The sequence below is a fragment of the Drosophila ficusphila genome, unplaced genomic scaffold, assembly GCF_018152265.1.
Source record: "Drosophila ficusphila isolate 14025-0441.05 unplaced genomic scaffold, ASM1815226v1 contig_758, whole genome shotgun sequence".
NCBI lineage: Eukaryota > Metazoa > Arthropoda > Insecta > Diptera > Drosophilidae > Drosophila > Drosophila ficusphila.
The window spans coordinates 148,961-154,960 of record NW_025064700.1 but is presented as its reverse complement, the minus strand read 5'-3'; positions in this window follow the sequence as shown (position 1 = coordinate 154,960).

Genomic DNA, 6,000 nt, shown 5'->3' with positions numbered 1-6,000 from the left:
TAGCTACTACCATAACATCGTCAATGTAAACAATTGCGAATGTGTGTGCCAACGGACCTAGGGCTTTTATTATTGCACGCTGAAATACAGAAGGTGCGTTCTTCAGCACCAAGGGGCATGGTTAAGAATTCGTACTGTCCATCAGGTGTAACGAAGGCCGTTCGCTCAATTGAATCTGGGTGTACAGGGATTTGGTAAAATCCACTTGCCATACACGAGAAGTACCTTGCACCACAAAGACGAGCTACTTAATCCGAAATAAGAGGCAAAGGATATTTATCGGCAAATGTATTGTCGTTTAAAACGCGGAAATCTACACAAAGACGATCTGTGCCATTTTTCTTCTTAACCAGCATCATGGGACTAGCGAATGGTGAGCAGCTGGGACGAATAATTTTTGATGTAAGCAATTCATCAATTTTGCACCGAACGTGCTTCCTCTCATCTTCGCTAAGCCTATAAGGTCGGCGTTGCACAGTCTTTTGTGGATCTATTAGCCTTGACCTGTCGTCACACGAGTCATTGGAATTCCGTCAATAAACCTATCAGAGTGATATCCAACATATTGTTTAATATCGTCTTATCAGAATCGTTTAAATTGGTATCAGAATTTATGATTTCTTCATAGTTCACTAGACTCAGAACATTTACTCTTTTTGTCTTATAAAAGCAAAATTTATCTGCATCAATTAATACACCAAAGCCCAGGCTTAAAACTTCACGACCAATCAACACGTCATGCTTCAAGTATTTGTCCATAACTACATGTAATAAAACTTCTGAACAATATTGTTCAATATTAATATTACTCAGAACTTGCAATGTGCTACAAATTGAATCGTTACTTATGCCATTTAAAGTTACAATATTGTGAAATCGTATTCGGGTGAATTTATTCGCAACACTCTCCTTGACCAGTGAACATTCGGCTCCAGAATCGAAACAATATGGAATAGACTCACCGGATAAGGTAATTGTTCCACTTGGTGGAGCTACTGTACAAACGTCAACTCGCTTCTCGTAGCTCTTGCTGTTTCCACCAGTACGATTTTTGGGGCATACAGAAGCCACATGTGCGTTTTCACCGCACTTAAAACATTTAATTTTTGATCGATCCTTCAATCCGGCCGTGCTGCTCACGCTATAACTCCTTTCTGTTGGGGCTGATGCTTTCTCCAGAGAGCGACACTCTGCATATTTGTGGCCAGCCTTTCCACAAAAATGGCACTCCACCTGCGACTGCATTCTTGTTTTCTTCTTATCCGGACCCGTCGAATATCCGTCCTCCTCGTTGTTGCGCTTCTTGAAAGCGTAAGCCTGTAGCTGCTGCTGCAGCTCATTACGAGTCGTCACATTCGTTGTAAACAGCCAACGCAATAAATTATTATTAATCTGAGTCATGTGAGCTATCGCTACTGATACCGCAATCTCCTCCAAATTCTTTGCCTTCCATTTAGAGAGCAGTAGGGTGACAATGCGACTGCCGTACTCAGCGAAACTCTCTCCAGTTTTGGGACGTCCGTTCAAAATGTTCATCAGTAAGGCAGAAGTTGTCTCGATGCCCACGAAACGTTGGATGAAGAGTTCCTTAAACTGCGGCCATGTGATGTCAGCGAAGCATATGGACAGCCATTGTGATGCACTGCCTTCTAATGCTTTGCTTAACGCAATCTCAAGTGCACTGCCTTCGAGAGCATTACCCGCAAAAATGAAGTCCACTGTTGTACACCAAGCTGATGCATCTGCTCCAGCGGTGTCAGGCAAAACTTGGATAGAGTGACGTGGAGTGCTCTCCCGTCTATTGCCAGTGCTCTTGGTGCCTGCATGGATTTTATTATTTCCATTAAATTGCGATTTTGCTCTTCTAAGGCTACCCTATATACGCTAGAGCTGTCCTCTTTTGGCGGAGCCTATTCCACTTCTGATGTCGGCGGCAAGGGTATGTCGGTCGGCGGCAAGGGTACGTTATCCATGTTGATACTTTTGATGATTGACGCAGCTGCACAGCGAGTTCCGATCGGTTCGAATACCCAAGCTCAACTAACTATTGCATACGCGCTCACGTCATAAACTCACTCAAGTCGAGCGTATACAGCCATCTCTGTCTTGCTCAAGACTCTTGGTATCTTACCATCGAACCTCACTCAGCAGCAGAGCGTCTCTGCTTCTGCTGCCGTGCTTTCGCTCAATATCAACGAGTAAAGCAGAAGCAGGGAATTCTCCGAATTCCCAAATTACCAGAATGCTACATTTACTACGAATCACACTGCGACATTTTTATTGTTGTCTTGCGTTTTAAGTTCAATTGAGAAGTGGGGTAGCGGCTTTTTTGTGGTTTTGCGTTGAATGTTGTGGATGTTTAGTACTGTGTGCCCAAGGTCGGCTAGTTGTTAATTATTTCGTTTTTTTCGGTAGCACGTAGCGGAGTATTACTTTAAATCCTCTCTGATCTTTGGTCTCTTTGTCTTTAAGTAACTTTAGGATGTTTGTGGAGTGTATACTTTCTTGTGGTTGTATTTTTATTTCGTTCGTTGAGAGTGCTTTTAGTTCGAACTTTGTCTCGGGCAGTGAGTTTACTGCAGTTGTTAGTGCGTGGATATTTTCCACATTTTGTACGTATATCGGTGGAGGATTGGGTTTTCGCTGTGGTATTTGCGCGGTTAGGTTCCGGTCTGTCCCATTGTCGCTTTGAGCTTCATCGTTTTGCTCTTGTGCCAGCAACTCAAAGCAGTTGTTTGAGCGTGGTTCTGCTAGCCAGTACTATTTGAGTGTTATTTGAGTGGCTCTTTGGTTTTTGCTCCGTTGTTTTTTGCTTGAGTTCGTGTGTTCGTTTACTTGTCCAGGCGACTGCCTATCACGAGTCCGTTTAAGGCTTTGTTGATTCAGTTGCGGCTCAATTCGTTCGGTATTTATATTATCCACTTGCTTGGTAGTTGTTGTAATAGTACAGGACGATCCGGAGGAGTAGCTTGTTGTAGTTGTTCTTGTTAGGGGTGCTGTCGGTGTTGCAGTGGTTGCAGATGTTGTGGAGAGTGGCAGAGACGATGTTAGTAGCTTGGAGTTTATTAGTGTGGTACTTGTTGCGTTATTGGAAATCGTATCAGTATCATGATGAGTAGGAAGGAGCTGCTGATGAGAAGACTGGCTCCCACGCCGACCGCGAACCAGGTGTCGGTAAATCCAGCCGATTTCACTTCCTCCTTAAGCCCTTGAATGACCTCCAAGTTTTGGTTGTTAATTCTTTGGAAAAGTGGCATGCTTAGTGTGGGATCGTAGCCGATGATATTGAGTAACGGGTATGCCGCCATGCCCGGAGTTTTTCTTATGGCTTCACGTTGGTTTGAGTATTTGGTGCCATTGATGAAAGCCACTCGCTCGAACGCAATGAGGTGTGAGCCGTTGGTGGTTATTTCAGGGCCGTCGTCAGTGCTGACTTTAGCTGGGCACTCGTTGATTGTTATTACTCCGTCATCTATTAACGTGACGCTTGTATCTCGCATAGTACGGTACTCCCCGCGTGTAGGCCTCGAGAACAAGTATCATGGGCCGCCAGTTTGCAAAACGATGCGTAAGTTGTTGGTACGCCATCGGTGACTGCTAAGACGTCGCTATTGCATTCGGCTACTGTGTTCTCCTTTAACTGCAGGATGGTGTGTTGGTGTGATACAGGGAAGATTGTGACCTTTTTACAAATTGTTTTAATCTTAGGGTATGCGAGTAGCACATGGCACTATCGGACTGAAGGACTCTAATATTAGACGCCTATAGTAGGCTAATGATGGGGACTGCTATGGGGTGATCAACAAGTACAGACTTCAAATTATTTTGATTAAAAATTGCTGGGTTTATGATGTTGGCTTTTGTAAGCGTGACTGTAAGCATTACGTTTTGAATCTCAGTTATTAGTGTTCTATTTCTGGCAAAAAGTACCTCGTACAGGTGAGAAGTGTCAACAATATTATTTTGTTTTGCCTTGATGATTTTATTAACGGCTTCTGTTAATTCATTAATTGTATTCTGCGTCTGCGTATTTATTATAACCTGCCGGTTTTTTGATTCAATTAAACGTGCCTCGGACATTTTTAGCATATCGAAATCGGCCGCATCAGGTGTGCCCGAAATTACTTTGAGTGCAGTGCCTAGAAAGTCTAGGCTCCCGGCCTTCTTATGGTTTACCTTTAAAATAGGCAATAAATTTCTAACGTGTTCGGTGTCGACGTTTAACAATTTTCTCATATGAGACTGTGGAAATAAATCGGACATCCTAGTAGTTTCTTTCCGTTTTTTTCAATTCCGTCCGTAATTGGGATATACTGAGCATGCGAATAATCCGTTACTCTGGCGTTAAATATAGTTAACGTTATCAATGAAATTCCCGCGATCCTGTAAGAAGGCGAAAGGTTAAATCTACTGTGTAAGTATGCTAAGGTATAGTATGTATGAAAATAAAGTGCAAAAGGTAAAAAAGTTGAGGGGTATTTTTATCTAAGGTTGTCCTTGTGGGCCACCCTTCCTCTAATAAGGACAGACGTTCCCATGTCGGCTTGTACACGTTCTTCTGTGTACGGTGGAGTTAGTTTGTTTCCTAAACTTTTGTTATTTTTCAGGTATACTTTTTCTCCTACCTCAAAAATTCTGCTTTGTCTAGTAGGGTTGCACCTATCTAGATTGGCCTGTTTTGCCTTTTTAATATTACTTATTATTGCCAATTTCTGTTCGGCATTGGCTGAGTTCAAGGCCTGCTTGGGTGGCAGCCTTGTCACTGAATGTATTGTCTTTTTATATTCTAACGTGGCTCAACAGTATCGTCAACCTTTTGGCCGATTTTCACGCACCTAGCTATCTCAATTAGGGTACTGTGGAATCGCTCCACTTGCCCGTTTGAGCTGCTGTGTAGAGGGGGGTGCATTAACAATGTCATTGTTACATTGATTTTTCAATAGTGAGGTTATAGTCTCCAAGTTGAAAGACGCCTCATTATCGCAATATCACATCGACTACGGCCCTAGAAAGTAATGGCTGTACTACGGCGAATTTTGAAAATTTATCTACGCAGGTTACAAAAAACCTCTTGTCCGTAGAGTACATGTCTTTATGCAGCTTATGATGGGGTTGGTGTGTTACCGAACTCCTGATTCTTGGGGTGTCTGTTGTACTTCCCCTTGGTGCATTTCTTGCAGTTTACAACCACTTCGTTGGCAAGTTTGGACATATTTGTAAAGTAGTAATCCTGAAGGACTTGTTTAACATTTTCCTGGGCTGCCCTGTGAGCGCGGTTGTGTTCGCAGATAATTAGTTCTTTCTGTTCATTCAAGAATCTTTTGCGATGGAGAACTTGGTTGCTGGGAATTCGGTCACCAAGGCATGTTGTATGCATGCTAGTTCGGAGAGGTCGCAGTTACTACCTCTTTGACCAATCCGAACAGCGAGTCCTTGTTATTAAATTGGATTATGTGTCGGTTTTTGGTCCCGAAAACTATGAAGTGTCGCCGTAAAGGCTACTCTGCTTCTTCCAGGATTATTTGATTCTTGTAGCAGTTCAGAGGCTTATCAGTGGATTCAACCGTGTAGGTCAAAGAAAGTTCACTGTGAATAGTGGCTACGCCAGATTCAGGTTCGTTTTGTATAGCGTTTATGTTTTGTAGTGACAAAGCGTCGGCCTTTCCGGGTTTGTAGAATACCTTGGCGTTATGTTCTTCGATGTGTGCTTTCCATCGTTTAATTTTGGCATTTGTTTTTCGCTCGGATACATCGAAGGTAAGAGGTTGATGGTCCGTAGAAATCCGGATCTTTATACCCCAAACAATTGCCAATAATTCTCTTTCGTTAGTTGCGTAATTGAGCCCGCAGTCTTTCAACGTGCGAGATATCATTGTGATTGGCCTGCTTTTTTGGGACAGTACCGCACCGATACCGCTTGCTGAGGCATCGGTAATCAAACCGAAAGGAAGTTTGAAATCTGGATACGTTAGTATCACATCTTCTGATGACAAAATGTCT